Source organism: Temnothorax longispinosus, chromosome 5, assembly GCF_030848805.1.
Source record: "Temnothorax longispinosus isolate EJ_2023e chromosome 5, Tlon_JGU_v1, whole genome shotgun sequence".
Taxonomy (NCBI): Eukaryota; Metazoa; Arthropoda; class Insecta; order Hymenoptera; family Formicidae; genus Temnothorax; species Temnothorax longispinosus.
This window is the reverse complement of record NC_092362.1, coordinates 15,468,419-15,481,738: the sequence shown is the minus strand read 5'-3', so window position 1 is coordinate 15,481,738 and position 13,320 is coordinate 15,468,419. Positions and strand designations below refer to the sequence as shown.

Here is a 13,320-nt window from a genome sequence, read left to right as displayed (position 1 = left end):
CAGCACCGTTCGTATAAATATTTAACAATTCCTACATTTAAAATAAGTAGTTTCCACCAAGTTTCCACGATAAATACAGCGCGAATGTCGGTTGTAAAAGCTAATGGCTCGCGTTATCCTGGAATATTTAGCGTTAAACGTGGCGTATGAATCGTATGATTATGGTTTATTCGCTTTACATGAAGACTTTAGTGAACATAAAGAGATTTAGACAATCTCATTCAATTACATGAGCGGGCCAGGGAATGCGGATTAAAAGATAACGCGGTTTTCCAATACAATAGAAAGGAACAAATGAGACGAGAGAGGAAGAGGAAGCAAACGGAAAAGACGCAACTTCCACGAAAGAGGCTTACGTCGAGAAGTCCCCCGTATCGTCTTTACACCCGAGAGAAATACTGTATAAGTAGATTTACTTTATAAGTAGATATTCCGTAACAAAGGGAATTTAACACGACGTAATTCCTCGTGTCAAGAAACAGAGGCTCTTTGTGAAAGATTTATAGCAAGACGCATCGGGGCCTCCTTCCGCACCGAGTAGCGATATCATTACACGCCGGTGCTACAATAGCGCGGTATCAACGGTATCGTCACGGCAGTGGCATGGCGATGGAAGAGATCACGTCGCCACGAGGCAACGCGTCTACACAGCTCACGACATATCGATCGAGTTCGCGACAGAGCGCTGAGCTCAGCATTGTCTGTCGTCGTGCTGAAGGAACGTGCACGTCGCCGTGACATTTCCGTTTCTTTCAACGCGATATCGATACCGAAGGATCTAAGAGTCTTTAGTAGAATGGCAATCTTTCTGGAACGTTTTCCCGGGATGATCCCGTTACAGCGAGCCATATCTCGATCGGTCATTAATTCCGCGGAAAAAATTTTTTTATTACTTTTCAAGAGGCGCCGCTCGGTTACAGGCCGGAGGGCAAAGAGGTATAAAGGAATAAATCGGGTTTTCATCGGGCTTTCTGCTGGGCTGAATACGTTTCGCGAGTATCAATTAAAAAGAACGTGTTTTTCCAATTAATTTGAAAAGGGCTTTAACGTCTGAACGATATCTAGACCTTTTATGGGACTTTTAAGTATTGCGATGTAAACTGTTGTCACATTTATTTTTAAATATTAAAATCGCAAATATCGCACGAAAGACCGATCACAAGGGTAATATTCCCTCTATAATATGACAAACTTTTCTCTTGTGAGAAACAGGATAAAATAAAATATACGTGCTCTTTAACGTGCAAATTTGACTATTTAATTAAAAATAATCATCTTTTTTTAATGCAATTTTAATTGCGGTTACATTTGAATTTACTGACACTTAAAGGACTGAATTTTTCAAACATTTGCATTAATTTTTCAACTTTTACGCCATAAAACTTGTAAATAAAATATCTCGAGCAAAAGCAACGGGTCACGAGCAAATAGAAATAATTAAATCCACGACTGGGTTTACAAAGGACCGTACGCGTTCCTCTGTAGAGAAGTCGGTGCATATAACGATCAATAACTTACACGGTTTCAAGCACCGGGCAGATTTTTATCTGGCATATCAATAACGCCACCGGAAACCAACAATACGCTATTCAATTTTCAACAACATCGTGATTTTTCTTTTTCTAGTTTTTTGTATTACGAAACCGGCAGTGCCCTTATTCCACCACAGTCCATATACTCCATATAGTTACTTTAAAAATAGTATAAGTTTGTACAAATTTTTTGTCGTCGTCTCATCCACTTCTTCCATCCAAACTCCTAGATATCGAAAAACAGTTTGATTATATTTTCTATTTTTAGTGTCAACTGGGGAAGAACTACTGCACAAAGGGACAGTTCGTTTAATTTGTTCGAAATTGCTTCCCGAGTCTTTTATTCCTTCTTATATGGTTACACCGGTCTGTCGCACGGGACGGTGTAAATTGTATTGCAATGTACACACGTGTAAGAGCTGAACTTAATTTAAGTAGTTCTCCATTTTCGAGTATTTTTATTACAGAACAACGCATAGACGATAGACGGAGAATGCAAGGTTGAACGGTAAACGATGAAACACGTTTTTGCAGTAAACACTATTTGCTGAAACAGGAAATTGTCACGAAGAGACAAAAATTTATTTGTAATCTCGACAACTGTTCGCGCGAGAAAGTTTCTCTTTCGACGTGTTGAAATTTTATTGAAAAACACGCTAGAAACCTATAAAATAATTACTTCTCGTGAAAATGACGAAATAATGCAGTAAGCTTAGAAACTCGGCTAACGGAAAGTACCGACTATGTTTAAGAACTTCTGACAAGTTATCCGATCTTACTGTGACTTTTTAGTAATATATGCACGGTGTGTCCTAATGCTACCGCACCAAGTTTTAATGGAAGTTCGTGATTTGATAAATTCGAGATCAATTTTTCTTAGCTTAGAAAATATGATGATAAGTCGCCATTTATTTCTTCGCCTCTAATATTTAACATATATGTTCTACAAATGTATTATAAACTAGAAATGCGAATATCTTATAGAGATTTCGATAGATATTTCTGAAAGTGAAAAAAAATTTCTGGATTCAAAAGGGTAAACATTTTAAATCTTCTTAGTTCAAGAATTGACCTAGATGGTTCGGGGGTTGACCTTTCCCTCGATACTGTTTTACACGAGTGAAAGCGGTCGAAGCTGTTCGCAATTGTCGTAAAAAGTGGAGAAGCAAGCCGTGCTCGCTTACCAGAATGTAGCAATAATTTATGTCACCTCCGCGAATATAGCAGCCAATAACCGCGGCCAGACGGTAACAGCCAGGAGAAGATGGTCGGGGTGGTAGTGGTCGGGCAATTGCTAGGAAGGCAAAAGCGCGGAAGGAAGGGCGACAGAAAGAGGGCGAGAAGCATATGAACCGCAGACTTTTCAAAAAGGGCAAAGACCCGAACGTGATAGTTACCCTCCGATTTAACCCCATCGTCACTATATTTTGATGTCCCGGAGGCAGGCAAAGGCGTTGAAAACTTTTTTAATAAGAAGGAATATAAAGTTATTCCTTGGATCTCTCTTCTTATCTTCAGTTTTATTTTATAAGTAAAGTAATTTTATAAAGTAGAAACAGTATATTTTTAATTAAGTAAAGGAAAAAAGCGAGTTCATTTTATTATTCAATTTTTTGTTCTTCAAAGAGTTACTATTTAAATCTAAAAGTTTCCGAACTACTTTTACAATAGACAACACGTCCATTTTAAGAAAATCTTAGTTTCCTATAAAAAATTAACTCCGAGCATTATGAAAGAAACGAAAAGTTTGTCGATCTCAGTAGTCACGCAATAATGTTGAATACATGTTAAAAAGTAGAGTTATTAACAGTAAAATGTATAATGGTAATATAATAATAACAAAATTTAATTTATCTAGAAAGGCGTATTGAAAACTACTTATTGCGTCTCACGAAAGTGAGAAAGTGTTTAAAAAACTTTATTAAAATTACAAGTGTACCACATACCGTGTCTACATTTTAAAAGCTTGCGTGAAAGAATTTAACACTTTAACATTTATAACACTCTCTTATTATCACGACTAACTTCAAGTCTGAAATACATATATATAAACGGACCTGTCGACACCTCAGACATATTTTTTCCGGAGTAGGTATTGTAGACGAAATAACCCGGCGACCTACGATAAATCAGAACCGAGAAAGTTAAGCAAGTCAAGTGCCCTCTTTCTTCGCGGAGCTTCATCTCGCTTGTGAAATCGATTCTCCGTCGATTTTACACGCGTACATTCGCTTTGGACAACTCGAGGCTTCTTCGCAGAAAGTGCTCAGAAATTTTCTGATGGAGCCCATTCGAGACATCGTGTGCCTGCGCGCAAGCACAATATTGAGTTTCGAGTCTCCCTTTATGCTCCCACATTGTTCCCGCAAACGAGACGTTTGCCACGAGCCTTTGTCCTTCGCGGTAAACTTCCGCATTTCCGAAAATCGAAGTAGGATCCAATTTGGGAGTTTTTGGAAACTTGCATATTGAATGCTACTTTGATACCTCGCAATATCGAGCGAAAACTGCATATCAAAAATGGTTATTCAGTCGGATTTCCCGGGAAATCAAATAAAACCCATGGTAGCGATGAGAAACAATGTTTATCTATAATTTCAATCGTTCCGTATATTTGTCCGCGATAGAAAAACAAATTTGCAAGATGCGCTGTTATGATTCTTTAATTATTATTTCTGGAGTTATTGCTACTTTTCAACATCCATTTATCCGACGGCTCAATATTGAAATTATCAAACAAAAAAATAAAATAAAATATAGATAATATGCAGTTTTATATTTATTATGTTTTTGCTAATAACTGTTATTGAAAAATGCATAGAAAAAACGCTGCGATTGACAACGAGAAAAAGTATAAAGCGGACAAAAAACTTTTGAAGATTATCGAATAGTTGAAGATCGCTTTTAGACTACTTTATTAAGATGTAATCTGTGTGAAGTCTCCCTGAATTTTAGAACGATCAAAGATAGAAACTTTTCGGAAGATTGTCCAAAGTTTCAACCGAGAATTCTATTTGTCGAAACTATAATTTAATTCTCGCCCCGAGGCTGATAAAGGCGTTTCACAAATAGTCGTTTTACAGAAATCGAATCCACATTTTAAATTATATTTAAAATAAATTTTTATATTTTCGAAACTTATATCTCTCATGGAAGTTTTTAAATGTAATGCGTAGTTTTTGCGTATCATGATTACATCATTATAAATCAAATAATTTTTCGCTTTGGAATCGTAAAAGTATGAATTATTGTAACGTACTTGCATTGTAAAAAAATATTTTATTTATGCTTCGTCCACATCAAGGGTTTATTTTAAATTACACGATATTAATTTTGTTTTGCACACAGCTATTGTTACAAATTATAAAAGTATTCCATAAAACGACATAAGCACAATGTTTTTATATGAAATGTAATTAATCACGGATTTTAGAGTACACGTATATAGTTTCTCTAGTGATATAAACGTTGCGAAGTAGCATTCCAATTATGTTTTAAAACGAACATCCCACACCTTTCCGCCCCATTTCGCTATAAAACTTTCGCTGATTTAGTAATTTACGCGTTCTCGGACGTGCTCCGCGAGCAAGTTGCGCGCGAGCAAGTTTCATCAAATACATAATTGAAAGAGTTTGATTGTCCTTGAATGCATTCCGTGTAGGCAAGTCATTGATTATAAGCGAAATGTCGGACGGTCTTATCCAGAGAATATACACACGTACCTTCGGAACAATCGATACACATTGTCAATAAATATATCGACGCTCTCTACCGCACTAATTATCGGGCTTGCGGAACCCACATTTGTCTCCCGCGTCTAATATTTGAAAGGGCAAATAGCTGGTGGAGGATGTATTACATTCCTGCGGTAGATGAGAAATACGATCATGCATAAACATAAACTTAGGAATTGAACGACAAGGGCAAGAAAATTGAAAGCAGTATACGTCTAAAAAGCTATTATATAAATAACTTGTTGGTATTGTAATGCACAGTAGAAAAGATGGTGAAGAAGTGCTACCAATTTTCTTAGAACATTTTACCGGATACTTCCCTTGAGGGACATTTCGGGTCAACGAGACAGAATGTTTAGTAATGCCGGGATGTGTAATATCACTAAAATCTCTTAACAGGTATTACATACATATATCCTATATTTCATGACTTAAACATTTCAATTTTCACGAAAGCTCGCTCAGTCTAGCTCTAGCGGACCGAGTCAGCAGGAATCATACTCTTTAATTATTACATATCACTAAATGTGTCCATGTGAAATCGTTAAAGTAGTTTGAGTCCTCATAACGCTGTATATTTTCGAAACGTACCATGATTAATAAAAATCTAACCAGAAGTGTGTAATAGTTGAAAAGCTTACATTTAACTTTAAAATTTAATATGAGCTTAATTGAAAAATGTATAATATTATTTCAACAAACGAGTTAAAAAGCTAATGGACAACATTATTTTGAATTTCATTGTTCATCTATGTGCTTTTCCACATGCTTTTCTGTCGTCATGCCACGTTAACATAAGCTTTCAGTATTTATGTGTCATTGCAAAAGAAATACAAAGTTGTAGGCGTTAAATCAGAAAGAAAAACAGGACAGGTAGCCGAATACCTATAGGCATTCTAGTCACGTGGAGCGAAATCGCGAGTCGCAGAAATCACGAGTAACATTCACGACATCGATTTGGCCGGAAATTACCGTTTTAATGGCAGTGCGATGCACCGGGATCGTTTCACGTCCCCGAGATCGTTTTATATCGCCGCGAATTACGAGCAAACTCACTACCTTTCCTTTACACGCGGATTTACGAGCGGAAGCAAACCCAAGAGATCGATGACCGACTGCTGTTATTGTACGACAGTATAACTCGCATGAGAATCGTCAATTCTCGCTTGCCTCTATCAACTTTTTCAACGATTCCGCATATCCCTTTTTCCTCGCACTAGAAACGTATAACACGCAGGTAGTGAAATAAATAAATATTGAAAAGTTTGTATTGATTTCGTATTAATCGACGCAATCGTAAACAACATCGAACCCCAGAGTAAACATAATAATAATACTCTTCGCGAGATGTACTGGTTAGTTAATAAAGTCCCGCACCGCATAAGCCATACAATGTTCATAGCTAAATATTGGCAAAGTTATGTAAAAAAGAAACAACATTGAGTGCGAGTTTTAAGTTAACCGACTGATAAATTTGTGAGGCTTAATTAACTAATGAATTTTTCCCGGTTATTCTTGTTCACCCCGCTATTGAGTCTCAACGATCTAATTTAATATGCAATTTTGGTTTAGGTAGTTTTTAAAGCTCTCTAGTGACCATTCTATTTATTGCACAAATTGTGCCAGGTCATCCTTTAACCGCAAACACTCCAAGTCGAATAAAACAGAACAGCGATTATTCATGATGTCACCAACCAAGCACGGAAAGTTTCGAGAGTTAGAACTCAACCGATGTAAGAATTCAATAATTCATTCAGGATCCAGCGATCTTAAAGATCACTGATCTAAAAATTTAGAAACCTAACAAACTAAAAACTTCTTCATGATTGTATAAATGTAAAGAACAATAATTGTAAATAGTGATAATTGTAAATTTTATTATTGTGTGTATATGTATAATTAAAATCTCTAAAATATTTGTCAAGAGTTTTTCATACCTTAATTAATTCGAAGAACATTTACGATGTCGAATAAATAAACCATTCGATCCGGTCATGTCTCGAAATAAAATCTAGCAGCAGATAGCTATACTTTAAATGTGCAACAAGGATAAGGGTCTAAGAATATAAGAACTCGATGGAGAGCACAAAACAGACGTTTGCATTAACCTATTAAGAACGCTGAATATAGAAATAAATATGGCGTTAAAAGAAGCTTTAGCTGTCACCTCTATATCGTTGGAGAGATATAAAAATCGTAAAACCAACGTATTTTACGTTAATGATCATAAATATGTTTTTTTGAAAACATTCTGTAATAAGTGACCACTGAATGCGATACTCGAACGTAAAATTATGTTTTTCGTATTTTCGTAATTGTTATCTTGTAATTTTCTCGGGTCACGTACATCTCAAACAAACGCAGCTTCCCATTGTATTTTTAATGCTCCAAAGGAACGTTCTGTTTTAACATCGGTGGCCGCCGTCTTGTTTCCGCATCCCGGGATAGTTTATCTCCTTGAACAGATCGTACTATCAGACGAAATAATTCGATTTCGTGTTGCTTTCTTTCGCGATCATTCAATTTCGGCGGACAATCAAGAGTCCTGCGCAGAAACGAGAATCCCGAGCCAGCTCTCTATTAAAATCCGAGTCGGATTCTTTATGTTCTCCGAACAAAACCAACTTTTTCAATCGCTTCGTGCTGTAGGACGCGGTCACGATCATAGATCATTTTAAGGATTCCACACGAAAGTTATCAGTTCTCAACTCTGGATAAAGGGACGACAGCTATAAAAGTGCTGCCCTCGTTTAATACGAAAAGAAAAAAGATGTTTCATTTTTCAGAATTTTATATCCGTTTCGAGGATTCAAAAAATTGTGACTTCCTCTTTTCATAGTATGTTAAAATCTTTAAGAGGGATCTTTAATATCTTAATGTACACATTTTACCCGAGGTCTAAAATCTTACATGTAGTATACGTAACTGTGTATACACAGTTGTATGAAATTATAAAGGGTGCTTCAAAAATAAAAATGTTAACTCTTATATGAAAGAGTAACTATTTCAGAGAGAAACAGAACTAATAACATAGATATCATAGTAAGAAATGTATTTTGTTTTCAGTCTCCACTTGTTCACCATCACTGCAAGGTCTTCTACAGAAAATTGCAAATGTGCCATGATTGTAACGATACCCTAAAAAATGTGGCTCAGGGCTCTGGATATCACCTGGAGAAAAACACATTCCACAATAATGTGTTGACAATGATGGTGAAAAGAGACTCTTTAAAGACAAAATATATTTGTTACTATAATATCTTGTATTATTAGTTCTGTTTCTCTAAAAAAGTTACTTCCGTAATAAGTGTTAACATTTTTTTGAAGCACCCTGTGTATATAAACATACGCGTGCCTTTTGCAGCCACCGAATGACTAAACCGATTAAAGCAATCTATTGGAGACTGTATCGAATTTAAGTTATAAACTCACGTTGCAGAAAAACTGTAATGATTGGATGGAAGCGTAACTACTCCGCGCCACGATGAGAGTTAGTAAAGTAGGTTGAAGTGAGCGGAAGCAGATAATTTTTTTTTAATTTAAAATTCGAGTTGTCCTTAGGTTCCACTCTCTAATTGGTTTTACTCGCTAATTATTACTATATCGCATACCTTTAAAACTTGTCAATTTTTATATAAAATTAAAGACGCGAAAGTTATTCACGGTATAAATGATGAGGATGAGATGTTACACAGAAAATCTGTAACTATTATTTACTGACAATTATACAATTATACAGCAATTATTACAACTTTTAATAAATATACGACATTTTATTGATTTTATTAATTTGCTTTTTAAATAATTATCGCTGTATTCAGCGATTATTATTTCTATTTCTTATGCTATTTCAAAATTCAGATAATTGCTTTTTTGTATTAAGTGATAACAGGTTGAATGATAAGCAGTCGAATAGAACAATCGCAATTGCATAAATATTGAATATTCCGCTAGTCAGCCGCATATTGTGCGATTGACTTATACATTAATTAACGTACATTTGATTTACGTGCTAATTAACGCAACAACGGAGCGAAGCACTAATGTTTCTGCAGCTAATACCTCGGGTCAAAAGGCCAGTTATTTTCAATAGTTGGTACAGGAATCGATCGATCACGCCCCTTTTCTTATTCGGGTGCATGCACATGTAAAAATACGTCCGCAGATCTAATGTGCAAACACAAATTCATCGCTAATCGAAGTTTTATCGCTTATAAAAACCCGTGATTATTCGCATATCAGGATTAAAGACAAATCAATCAGAAAGATTAGATAAATAGATAAATGAAAAATAGATAAACAAAATATTTGAGATAACGGAATCTTTGTTAATAAGAATAATAAGATTGATTTCCAATTCTATTTCAATAATTAAAATTTTTTACTTTCTTTGAGCGCATTGCTGCATCTGATAATACTATAAAAATCTTAAACAAAAAAATTAAGGGGTTCACACATCGGAAATTATTATAATTAATAATAATTACTATATAATTAATGAAACGGTTGTACTCGAAATCAAAACGTATAAATTCTTCTAGCAATACTGATTATAACCATTTCTGTCACACAATCTCTCTCTCTCTCTCTCTCTCTCTCTCTCTCTCTCTCTCTCCCCCTTTCGTATGCGAGTTCCATTTGAACAACGGGATAAGCACTGAATAATTAGCGGTGGGATTGCAATGCACAAAGGAATAAAACAAAATTGTATGAATTCCCGACCGATATACAATCATTACAATTTTAACCATTATCATCTTATTATATGCGGAACGTTTGAAAATCCGCCAACGATGTGATCGATGCCAAGTATTCGATAGCACTTGCGGAATGCGAAATGATCGGGTTATTTGAATTTCTAATTTAACAGCCATGCACAAAGAGTTCGGTATTAAATTCATATTGCGAATATGAACGCATAACAAAGGTACTATAATTCTGCGGGAACGTAAATGACGAATGATTTCGTAACACGCGAAACATCCACGGTAAAAATAAAAATATATGACGAGCTACGATACTTTTTGAACTCACATTATATCGTGGACGGTTTATTTCGGCTATTTTTATCATCTCTTGGACATTTCCCAGAACAGTCCTTACGCGATTCTATAGTTCCTCCGTTCTGGCAGTCCGCAAATGCCGAAGACGCAATTAAGGACCCCATTAGAATTAATTATTTGTCCCTCCATCTTTCTTCCCTCCTTAATTTTAAAATATTGTTTTATTTTTAAAAATTAATTGTATTTATTAATTAACACCAAATTTTATTATTAGCATCAAACATTAATTTTGAGTTGTACGTCTGTGAAACATGTACATCGTAACATATCTGTACAAATCCATGATAATATATTTATCTCTTATCAGATTTCTTTCCTGTTGGCGCATAAATAATACATTTAATATTTAATAAATACACGCGTCAGATGTATCACATCACGTAACTTCCTTCGAAGTTGTAACGCATTTTTACTCTCCTTGGCTCAACGTCCGCGACATACATCATGGGATACTGCTTAAAAGTCCTATAAATAAGAAAAGCAGCGCCGCAGCAGTTTCTTCTACTATACGCATTACTCATCGATATCCCTTATATTATTTCCTCGCCATTTGATTTCTTTGATAGCTGATGTTTAGCTTTTATTTTATATTTCTTAAACTTTGTCATGAAATTCTTTGTCTACCTTAAACAAATATTGAACGTTGCTATTGAATTACACGTTGCTGTATTTATTACCGTCATCTCGTCCTTTAAAATTTCTCTTGAGTAATTCGTCCGTAATAACCGTCCTTTAATTTGTGACTTTCTTCTTCTAAGATAAGACTGTCAATTTCACAAATGTAGATGAAAATTTGCAAGATCCGAGATTATGATTTGAGAATTGCAGAAGGGGACTCGTGCACTTTGTCTAAGGAACATTGTTCGTATCTTGTTAAGAGAAATTCAATTCGAGCTCTTTCCTTAATATAAGTTATTTCTACTCTGGCAAATCCCATTGGTAGCAAGACAAAGATTTCGATTCCATCTCAGCACGTGCAATCCGTCCTCTCCATCAAGAAGAATAAGACCCCATAAAAAAACTTTTTTCTTTTGTGCTTTTATTTTATCTTTTACTTATTAATCAACTAACCGAGCCTTAAGTTAAAATTATTAAGTATCATGCATTTAAATATAACTGAAAGATAAGACTAAAATTATACGTCCACTCTTTAGAGCTTTATTTGATAAGATATTTTAATTTACAATTGCTCGTAGATTAAGAAGTATTGACACCTCATCATTGATACGATTTTTCTCATTTATAATAAATTATTTAGCGCATAAATAAAAATGGATACAACTTGTCGTATGTAATACAACGATAAATATTTCATGAAATAGATATGTGCAATTTATGTATGCAAATATGATTTATGTATGCAAACGACTAAACTTTAAAACACAAATGTGTTACACATCTTCATCCATTTCTCCCTTCATTTTACTTTTTCATAATTTATATTCCGTTAAAAAATTATTCTCGACAAAAAATCTACAAAAAAATTTTACACGAGTCAAATGAAAAGCTGTTAAGACTTTTTTTTTATTTCAATTCAAACATACTTTGTCTTTTTTTTATTTCAATAATTAAATTATATAAAATTATATATAAAATTATATAAATTATATTAAAAATAGCCTAGAAGGAAAAAATGTTTTATCAACAAGTTTTTATTTAACTCAGCATTAATAAAATTTTTCCTGCCATAAAGAAATATAGAAATTACGACTCCAGACGCAGGTAGAAAATTTCATTAATATATTTAAAAAAATGATGAAATAATCAGATGACCCGTTTCTTTGTTTCTACCCCTTGTACGACTTCTTTCCTCGCACGCACCCTAAAAAGGACGTCTGCCTACCATCGGCGAGATTAAAAAAGTTACGCGGCAAAGGGTTAACAAGCTTAAATCGTTTACTGAGAAAAGCAATATTTTAGGAGTTTATACTTAAGCGACTTAAGATAAAAGGCGGCATTAAAGAAAAAAAGTTTTTTTCTTAAAAATATTTACTACAATATGACGTGCTTGTTTTTTCCGTATAGAGAGTAAGCGCGACATATCACTTCTTTGTCAACAATATGTTTCAAAATATAGAATGAGCTTTATATAAAGTTTATATGAACGAACGATTATATGTGCTCCATCGTAAATTAAAGTTCTTTGTAAACTCGAGAAAATTGCGGACTTTTCTTTACACAGCTCATTATTGTACAAAATTGTCACACGTAAAAAGTTTCCATAAGTTCGCAATGGATAATTTGCACAACGCTAATTAATTAATGTTAATTAAATGACTGCAAGTAGCAACAGGATTTTTCTTATTCTAAAACATACACTTATTCAATTTTTTGTTAATTAAGTGTAGTGGATTTAATGGATTAAAGTTATTAAATAAGAAAATCTTTTACCACGTACACTTTCAGTTTGTGGAGCGAAAAAGATTAAGTTAAGTTAAACGAAAAATGTAATCATTGCAGCTGTCTGTTAAAAATGGAACAGTATATTCAAGAAGTTGACAGATGGACGACGCCTTGCGGGCATCTGTAAGCACCATCGTCTTGCAGACGAGTGTATAAAGCATAAAGCAAAAAAAACAGTTAAGATAAGAAATGGTTGAGGTAGACAGCAATATTCAGCAAAGGTAATGGCACAAAATATACATTTCAATTCGGTAATTGGAAAAACGATACAAAGATAATCATCCCAAATGAACCGTAATATGATACAAAGTAATAATAGTAATAAAATAAAAAGCAATTACCCCAGTTATATATACGTATTTCTGATGCTACTATATATAATGAAGTAACAATCTTGTTAGTAATATATATTTTAAAAAGTATATCGTGTTATAATTATCGCTGTTGTTACACAACTACCTATTACTATTGCTTGCTAAACTAATTGACCGCTGTGTATGACTGTACATGGCTGCTGTAATTTTGCTTGCGGGCATTCGTGAACATCCGCGCCACGTTTTGTTATCAACTTGCTCAATATCTGGTCGA

The 13,320-nt window shown here is 34.5% G+C and overlaps 1 protein-coding gene across 6 annotated transcripts in view; it reads right to left on the bottom strand.

Annotated features, from left to right (window-relative positions):
- Positions 1–13,320, bottom strand: part of LOC139813853 (uncharacterized) — a 79,768-nt gene that overhangs the window by 60,738 nt on the left and 5,710 nt on the right. The window lies entirely within an intron of this gene.